Source organism: Heterodontus francisci, chromosome 29 (genome assembly GCF_036365525.1).
Source record: "Heterodontus francisci isolate sHetFra1 chromosome 29, sHetFra1.hap1, whole genome shotgun sequence".
In the NCBI taxonomy this organism is placed as follows: domain Eukaryota; kingdom Metazoa; phylum Chordata; class Chondrichthyes; order Heterodontiformes; family Heterodontidae; genus Heterodontus; species Heterodontus francisci.
Genome location: NC_090399.1, coordinates 22,482,880 through 22,492,663, shown reverse-complemented (window position 1 = coordinate 22,492,663; position 9,784 = coordinate 22,482,880). Strand labels below are relative to the sequence as shown.

Below are 9,784 nucleotides of genomic sequence, written 5' to 3'. Positions count from 1 at the left end.
TGGCGCCCGGTCCCCTTTCTCCTTGAACGCCCTCAGGAACTTGATGCATCCCGCCACGTTCCGGAACGTCACGTCGAAGTATCCACTGCTGGGGAAGTCCTGCAGGCAGAAGACGTCTGTAGCTTGAAATCCACAGCAATCAAAGAGGATTTTCTTGATGAAGAAGGTGCGATCGACCGGTGCATCTCCTTCTGTGAGAAACGTAGCCCACTTAATAATAATTTACACCGTCAAACTCTGAAGAAGTAAGTTTATTTAACGTTCTTGCAAGATCGGGTGTCCAACAAGCAGGCACACCGATCAACATATTCAGTTCATGTTTATACAATACAAATCCATTTGTCCACGCCTTTATTTTACATTATTGGTTATAACGTATTATGACACTAAGCTATCCTATGGTTGCTACAGTCTCCTCCTCTGTTTACTTCTCCCCCTACTCTAACTTTCTAGCCCCTAACTCTTGTTTTTGTTTTACCTTATTTGGCTCTCCATTATGTGTTTTAACTTGCAGCTGTCAGCCTTTATCTTAGTGGGGCAGTTTCTTATTCACTATATCCTTTGTTCTAACTCTTGCTGTTTCTCTGTTATCTGCCTAAGCACAATTTTTAAGTGATGTACTGTCCCAAGATCTGTACTTACATACCCTTATCAATTCTCTTTGTCAGTGATGTACTGTCTTAAGGTCTCCACTTACAGACCCTTATCAGTTCACTTTTTCAGTGATTTCATTATGTTGTGCACAAATGACTTCTTGGTAACTTTCCACAAGCTGTAGAAACAACATTTCAGTATTTCTTATTCTCACAATTCCCCCTTTTCTTTTATTTAATTCTTGTTGTTTTCTACATACTGCGGAGGGTTCTCATATGTCCTCTCAAATCCTCTGAGCATTATTTCAGCCGCCTTTTCAATGTCTGTATTTCCGTTGATACTATCCAATTTGTCATTACCTAACAGGTACATACTCTCTTCCTGGCCTCTTTGTATTGACATCTGCTTCGGCAAAGCTGTCTCAATCAATCGCTGTGTCAGCCCTCTTACACAAGGAATAATACAACACCCGATGGCTATTAGTATTCCGACAACCATGATTAGGGAGGTAAAAACCGAGATTATCATGCCTTTCCATTTTCCAAACCAGGATTCAAGCCACCCCGTCAGGGAAGTGTCTGCTCCTGAATTTTCGACCATCTCCTCTGCTAAAGTTGTTAACCCTTGCAGTGCTCGGGTGATTGAACCATCGGGTGCTGTGTTATTTGGGATAAATGTGCAACATTTCCCTCCTAACATTATACACACACCTCCTTTTTCTGCTAAGATCATATCTAGAGCCAGTCGATTTTCCCAAGCCATTCTACTAGTGGCATCTAATTGTTCAGCTGTACCTTTTACCGCATCTCTAGTATAATTTATAAATCTTTATTGGTTGTAATAAAGATAATTTATCCAATCTACATTTTTGTTAATAGTGACCCACCAAAACAAAGACTCGAAACCGGCGGTTATTTGGTTTCGGGCCTTGAATTCATCAGGTACCCCTCTTGGGACCCCTATGAAATCCATGTATACCTGGTCGTCAAAAGAGTTCGCTATCGCTTCCCTTTTACCCCTTTCCCTCGTTATTATCTTTTGTTTCTCAAATGCCAAGGTGAATGGTATTGCCAATTGAACAATTGCGCATGTCCCCTTCCACTGGGAGGGTAGGGTCTGTCTCAGGATTTTCCCTCCGCAATACCACCATAAATCCGCTCTGGGAACATTCAATGATGAGTAGTTCCCTCCCCTGACTCTTCCAGTTACATCCTCAGTCTCTATGCATGACTTCAACTCTCCCATATTTCTGGTTAGCTCCGCACCGTATCGATGTACGCATGATGTGTGATTCACACTGGTGGCTAAAAATGAAGGGGGAGTCCTTGAATCTTCTTTCTCTAGGGGAGGGAACATTATTGACAAGGATATGCAAGTTTGAATACCCCAAGCCGTCTTATCCTGATATAGGGCTAACATGCATTCCATGCCCTTTCGGTCACGCTCCCACCCCAGCGGGAAAGGTACTACTTGAGCTATCGGTCTACCAGATGCACAAGCATAGCAATTGTTTTTGTTCCAACTTTTTAGAGGTAATTTTATCCATTCTACCCAGGCATTTGTGTCCCCGTAACCGGTTTCTATCTCAATTGTCTTTCTCAGGTCCTTTACCTCTATTATTTTTACTACGTTAGGATCGTTATGAGAGGTCCCTTTTAGTTTGTTAGATGGTTTACCAGTCTTATCTATTGTTACCTGAAAACAACATTTTAATTCACCTTTCTTTTTCCCTTCTCTAACTGTTACTCCAAACACCTTGTTGTCTAATTGGAAGTGGGTAATACAAAAACATCCAACCCATTTTATTTCCTGGCTACTTTTGAAAAGAAAGAGAGAAGGCACACAATATTACAGACAGTATTTCCGCGCTCGCGCCGTTATATTAAAAAAAAGGTTCGTTACGCAAAGTCTTTTTAGCTTTATTTTCAATGGTTCTTCTGTTAATTCGGTTGTCCAAGTTCCTTCCTCGGCCGGGGGTTGTATCGGCCCCTTGATTCTTGTGTAGTGGGTCCAACCTCTTTCTGCCGTTCTTATAGCTGTTTCAGTGGTTAGGAGAGTCTGGTATGGTCTTTCCCAGTTCAGTTGTAGTTTAGTCTCTTTCCACGATTTCACCAGAACCCAATCTCCTGGTTGGATCTTGTGCACTGCAAATTCGAGAGGTGGGGTCTGTGCTAACAGGCCTTGCTTCCTGAGGAATGACAATGAGGAAGACAACGCCAGTATATAGTTCTTTAGAAACGAATCTTTAGTTTCTAAGGTTGGCATCTTGCCCCTGGTTCCCATATAGGGTAATCCGAATAGCATTTCATAGCACATCTTTTCTAGGGGCTGTCCGAATTCTGAGTATCGCTATAGGTAAACATTTTGTCCAGGGTAGCCTTGTTTCAAGTATCAGTTTGGACAGGTGTTTCTTAAAGGTCTGATTCATTCTTTCCACCCGCCCTGAAGAGGGAGGGTGCCAAGGGGTATGGAAGTCCCATTGGATTCCCAATCCCCTAACTATTTCTTGTAATAGCTTCGAGGTAAAATGACTTCCTTGGTCTGAAGTGCTGTGGCTGCCACAGCTTGCACACACTCTGGCCATCCCTTTTAGCTATTCCATTGTGGTTTCTGCCACTTAAAATCAAAGCTCAGCAAAGCTACTATTCCTAACTTGGCTAGCTATATTTCCCATTAAGCATAGTGCCATGCCTTTCTGCTCACTTCCACATTCCCCCCCTTTATCATTCTATGATAACCTTCTCTCTCTACTGATCAACTTATATATGATTATTTATATTCACTAGGATTATGTGGATCTATTTACTCAAATCACATTTAAACAGTATAATATAAAAGCAACTATAAAAAAACTCAGCAACTGCTGAATCAGAAGGGTAGGCTGAGCCACCCTCTAACAAGGGGGCATGTATTAGCCTGGTCGGTATGTTTTTCATTCTAACTTTTCCCTAGGATTGTCATGTCTGGGTGATAAGAAGAGTGCTGTTGAAGTATAATGTCTCTCTCTCTCTCTCTCTCTCTCGCTGTACCAGCTGCAAGGCCAAGCTGCCTCTGCAGCCCTGAAGTTATGAAGTCATTTCTGATAAGCTGTCCCTCCTTACAGCACTGAAGCTAGCTTGTTAGCAATACATGACTGATTAATTGTTTCATCTTAAATGTTCCCATGTAATTCTGTTCTTAAAAATTCTAAAATCTAAATTCTGTTTTCACAGTCCCCCCTTTGATTCTTCAAAACATTTTAAAAAATCAATCCCTTGATCCCACCTAGGTGCCTTTAATGGTCTCTATTTGTCTAGAAACAGCCTTCAACACCCAGAGGGGTCGCACTCAATACGTCGCCTGCTTGTGCCATAAGAGGGGCCTGCGGTAACTCTGTAAAGGCATAAGTTTTGCAGGGGCTTCAACTACTTGTTTACAACAATGCCTTTTACTATCAGATTTCTAAGGTCTTTCATCTGGCCCCTCTGGCCGATATTATTGTTCTGCCACTGCGGGTCTTGATTAGGGTATTTCTGTTCAGCTGGTTCGTTTCCCCCTACCCCAGGAGGGTTTTCTCTTTCCCAAATTTTCAGGGGTCTTCTACGAGGACTTTCATTTCCTTTTTAAACACTCTTACCTCTCCTGACTTTAATGGTGCACTAACAAATCCAATTTCATTATTTCCTATTGGTACCTCTCTCAAGGTCATCATTGTCTTAGGAGACTCTCTGTCTCTATCGTCGTCGTTATCGTCGGGTTTAGGGGTGGTCCTTCTTGCTGTCCTTAGATCATATTTGGGTCTTTTTCTCCTTGGTTTTTGACTCTAAATCCCAATACTCCAACATCCGTCCCAATGGACTTTCTGGAGGGATGTTGCCGGCAGACTTTCCTTGTCTCCCATCGTCTTCCTTTTTAGACGATTTATTTCCCATGGTTAACTGAAGGGTCTTGTACCCTACGGTATTCACCTCCTAGCTGAAGGGTCTTATACCTTACGGTATTCACCTCCTAACTGAAGGGTCTTATACTGCCCCACAGTATTCACCTCCTAACTGAAGGGTCTTGTACCCTACGGTACTCACCTCCTAGCTGAAGGGTCTTATACTGCAGTACTGAGAAGGTCTTATCCTACAGTTAACCAGTATTCACCTCCTAACTGAAGGGTCTTATACCTTACGGTATTCACCTCCTAGCTGAAGGGTCTTATACTGCCCCACAGTATTCACCTCCTAACTGAAGGGTCTTGTACCCTACGGTATTCACCTCCTAGCTGAAGGGTCTTATACTGCAGGACTGTAAAATTCACTCCTCAAGGACTTTTGGTACTTAGAAGGTCTTATCCTACAGTTAACCATAAGTCACCAAGATAATACTTAAAAGTCATTTTTCTTACCTTGGTCCGTGCACGGAGTTGCCTGACTTCACGTGTGTACCTGCCGCACTAAATACTCGTTCAGAGTGACTTCCCTAGGATCATTTTCAGTCGATTACTCGGGTCCGCTACCAACGAGAGAAACAAGACCGTTTTTAAATTAACGGGACGCGTCTTCTCGTCTGTCGTCGGCCGCGGTCCCGGCAATGATGAAGAGATCCCGGACGAGCCCCCAATTGTGAGAAACGTAGCCCACTTGATAATAATTTACACCAAGTCAAACTCTGAAGAAGTAAGTTTATTTAACGTTCTTGCAAGATCGGGTGTCCAACAAGCAGGCACACCGATCAACATATTCAGTTCATGTTTATACTATACAAATCCATTTGTCCACGCCTTTATTTTACATTATTGGTTATAACGTATTATGACACTAACCTATCCTATGGTTGCTACAGTCTCCTCCTCTGTTTACTTCTCCCCCTACTCTAACTTTCTAGCCCCTAACTCTTGTTTTTGTTTTACCTTATTTGGCTCTCCATTATGTGTTTTAACTTGCAGCTGTCAGCCTTTATCTTAGTGGGGCAGTTTCTTATTCACTACATCCTTTGTTCTAACTCTTGCTGTTTCTCTGTCATCTGCCTAAGCACAATTTTTAAGTGATGTACTGTCCCAAGATCTGTACTTACATACCCTTATCAATTCTCTTTGTCAGTGATGGACTGTCTTAAGGTCTCCACTGACATATCCTTATCAGTTCTCTTTGTCAGTGATTTCATTATGTTGTGCACAAATGACTTCTTGGTAACTTTCCACAAGCTGTAGAAACAACATTTCAGTATTTCTTATTCTCACACTTCCTTGTCCTTCACGACGGTGTTGCGCACTCACAGGCCTGAAGCTCGAAGATTGGTTCTGGCCATTTTACTCAAAGCCTACCCAGGATCAAAAGGCAATGATGATGGTCTCTTCTCAACCAATTAAGCACTGATAAGAACAGATACTACACTTGATCTTAGCCAAAAGGCCGAGAATCTTATATCTTTCAATAATTTCACCTCTCATTCTTCTAAACTCCAGAGAATACAGGCCCAAATTACTCAGCCTCTCATCCTAGGACAACCCCCTCATCCCAGGGACCAATCGAGTGAACCTTCGTTGTACAGCCTCCAATGCAAATCTATCCTTTCTTAAATGTGGAGACCAAACATGCACATAGTACTCCCGATGTGTCCAATCTGTACATCAACAGCATCAGAGGGCCTCGTGGCTGCCCACTTTTCACTGCGCCTGATTCTTTTTCCAATGAACTCACCTGAAAAGCAAATTGGGCAGTGTAAAACACACTGCCAATTCACTGTGAGCTAGTTTCATGCTACTGGTGTAGATCAATATCCCTGCCTACCCACCCCACCCCCTCCTGTGTGTTTGTTCAGACAGAGGCCCTGTTTACCTACAAAATAACAACTGGTAGCAAGCTAGCTCCTGCTAATTGTCAGCCTTGGCTTAGTGTTGCATATTTACTTGAAGGTTGTGGATTCATATCTTAGCAGATATTAGAAAGTAAACAAGAACTTACATTTACTTAGTGTCTTTCACAAGGTCAGGACATCCCAAAGCACTTTATGGCCAAAGAAATACTTTTTATGAAGGGTAGTTATCGTTATCCTGTCGGAAACGTGGCCAGCAATTTGTGCACAGCAAGCACCACCAAACAGCAATGCAATATTGACCAGATAATCATTTGTTTTTTTATGATAAGTTGTGAAATAAATGCTGCAACTTTGCTGCTCTTCCTCAAAATTGTACTGTGGGATCTTCTTTTACCTCAAGTTTTACCTCTCCTCTAAGAGACAGCACCTCCGATAGTGCAGCCCTCCCTCAGTACTGCACTGGGAGTGTCAGCCCAGATTACGCATTTAAATTGCTGGAGTGGCACTTAAACTCACAACATTCTGACTCGGAGCAGAAGTGCTACCCACTGAGCCACAACTGACTCCAATCTCAACACAAAGTGGAAGAGGAATCCCTTCACTAATGGGGACACAGTATGGCTGATAAAGAAAAGATCATAATTTTGAAAAATAATAATAAATAGTATAGCTGCCCTGGTGACTATGTAGTACTTGTGGAGCTGATAAGCAGAATGTGTCTGTTTTGTTCCTGTTCTAACTGAAACCCCATGTTGTCACGAGAGGCCCTGTTGGGGTGGCCTCTTTAGATGCAGAACTAACTGGCTCAAACCATATGGTCTGCAGCAGTTTAGAAACCAACCGCTTTTGAGCATTGTGGTTTCAAGGCTGCTAATTCTATAACTGGATGTGTGGATGGGATACTGCTGGCTTGACTGCAGCCTCACTGCTTCTTAAAGGGACAACGCTGGTTCTCTGGGTATATAACACAGAGTCTGGTGTGGTCATGAATGGCACAGCCAGTTACATCCTTCCTGAGAGCGTAGAGTTAGCCTCAATGCCCTGGAGTTAGGAAGCAAGCCACTCCTGATTGCCATCCAGTGGTCCATGGATATGCACAGATTGTGGAGAAATGACAGGATTCGCTGTGCTGCCCCTCCCTGTGGCTATTTGGTGATATACTGGGAGGGGTGGGGTATAAGATGGGAGGAATTTTGTGTAGAGCTTGAACACTGCGTCAGTTGGGCCGAATGGCGCGTTTCTGTGCTGTAAATTCTATGTCACTCCGTGCCCCAGGGACGGTTCACGGCCCAGGGTGAGGAAGGCACAGCAGGAGGGGAAACACAGTTAAAAGCAGATATTTATGAAGTTCTTGGTGGGGAATAATGACTGTTGTGAATGTCAGAGAATTAGTTAATTCATTAGTTCAGCTTCTGGCTGACATTGGCAGCGTCATATAAACATCACGTGATGGGAAATTCCGGGATTAGATTAGATTGAGCATTTAGCGGTTTGCTCATTTCCTAGTTTTCCTGTCAGCCAGCAGAAAGCAGATTATATAAGGAAAGTGTTCTTTGTTATAACCCCAATCGGAGGCATTAACTTCTGCACCATACTGTTTAATATAGCTTTGTTAGAATCTTCATTGAAGGAACAAACACTGTGCTTGATAAGCATTTAAATATTGCTCTCACCTCCCGGGAAGCAGAGGAATATGGATCTGCTCAAAAACACAGTGCGTACAAAGTGTTAACCCACCAATTCCAGACACATCCGAGCCTCATGCAATTTCAGTGTAACCCCCCCCCCCCCCCACCCCACTCCCCACATACTCCGGGGGAGATTAGCAGCATCCTGCCACTCAAAGCAACAAAGCAGGAAGTGAAAATCAAGGGAAGTATCAGTATTAGCAGGAGTTGCAGTTAGAGGAGGAACACACAGGCTTGGGGGAAGTGAAAATGGATATGAGCGAGGATGCTAATCAGGCAGCTGTTTTATAACACCCCCAATTTTCATTTCCATTGCGGTGAACAGAATTGAATATTCGGTGGTTAGAATGTGGAAATCGCTGCCTGGGAGGAGCCTCGTGTGGAGCATTAACACTGACATAGACCAGTTGGGCCAAATGGCCCATTTCTGTTCTGTAAAATATAAAACAAGTGACTCATGCAACTCGGCCTATTTTATATCCCAATGAGTCTCCCAATTTCACCCAACAATCTGCTTATCAGGTCTAAAATGTAAAATGAGACTTTGGGGGAGGTGGTGGCACAGTGGTAATGTCACCAAACTAATAATCCAAAACCCAAGCTAATGCTTTGGAGAACACCACAACAGATGGTGAAATTTGAATTCAATTAATAATTCTGGAATTAAAAGGCTAGTGTAATGCTGACTATGAAACTATTGTGGATGGTTGTAAAAACTCATCTGGTTCACTAATGTCCTTTAAGGAAGGAAATCTGCTTTCCTTGCCTAGTCCATTTTAAAATGATGCTCTTTAACGCGCGACCAGCCATACTGCCTCGATTACTCCAGTGGAGGGAGGACTCCTGCTCCCAATGCCTCTGTTTGAGAACAAGAACGAGGGGACATGATCTTAAAATTAGAGCTCCATCATTTAGGAGTGAAATCAGGAAGCAATTCTTCACACAAAGGCCTGATGAACTCACTCTCACTAAAGGCTGTGAATGCTGGGGGTCAATCAGAGCTTGAGATAGACAGAGTTTTGTTGGGTAAGAGTATCAAGGGATGTGGGGTTAAGGTGCAGGTCAGTCATGATATGTGTGACAGGTACGAGCCGCTGAATGGCCTTCTCCTTATCTGGATTTTGATATGAGTGTAATCTCTGTTAGTAGTTATATTTCACTGTATTGGGGAAGCAGCAACAATCGACCGTGCACAGAACTCCGTGTCCTGGGCTGTGATGACTGGATAAAATAGAAGCAAAGCATTTCCTTTGTGGTGAGTGAAAGCACACCTCACCTTCCTGTCCTCTCCTCCCCTCCCCCACACCTCACCTTCCCGTCCTCTCCTCCCCTCTCCCACACCTCACCTTCCTGTCCTCTCCTCCCCTCCCCCACACCTCACCTTCCCGTCCTCTCCTCCCCTCCCCCACACCTCACCTTCCTGTCCTCTCCTCCCCTCTCCCACACCTCACCTTCCTGTCCTCTCCTCCCCTCCCCCACACCTCACCTTCCCGTCCTCTCCTCCCCTCACCTTCCCGTCCTCTCCTCCCCTCCCCCACACCTCACCTTCCCGTCCTCTCCTCCCCTCTCCCACACCTCACCTTCCCGTCCTCTCCTCCCCTCCCCCACACCTCACCTTCCCGTCCTCTCCTCCCCTCTCCCACACCTCACCTTCCCGTCCTCTCCTCCCCTCCCCCACACCTCACCTTCCCGTCCTCTCCTCCCCTCCCCCACACCTC

General features: G+C 44.2%; 1 long non-coding RNA gene and 1 pseudogene across 1 annotated transcript; both read right to left on the bottom strand.

Moving 5' to 3' along the window:
* Window positions 1-233: 233 nt before the first annotated feature.
* Window positions 234-6,330, bottom strand: LOC137346188 (uncharacterized). Its single transcript, XR_010968674.1, has 2 exons — window positions 4,967-6,330; window positions 234-2,782 (listed from the first exon to the last, which is right to left on the bottom strand). It is a non-coding gene; the product is annotated as an uncharacterized lncRNA (long non-coding RNA).
* Window positions 5,876-5,984, bottom strand: LOC137346354 (U2 spliceosomal RNA; annotated as a pseudogene).
* Window positions 6,331-9,784: the final 3,454 nt, after the last annotated feature.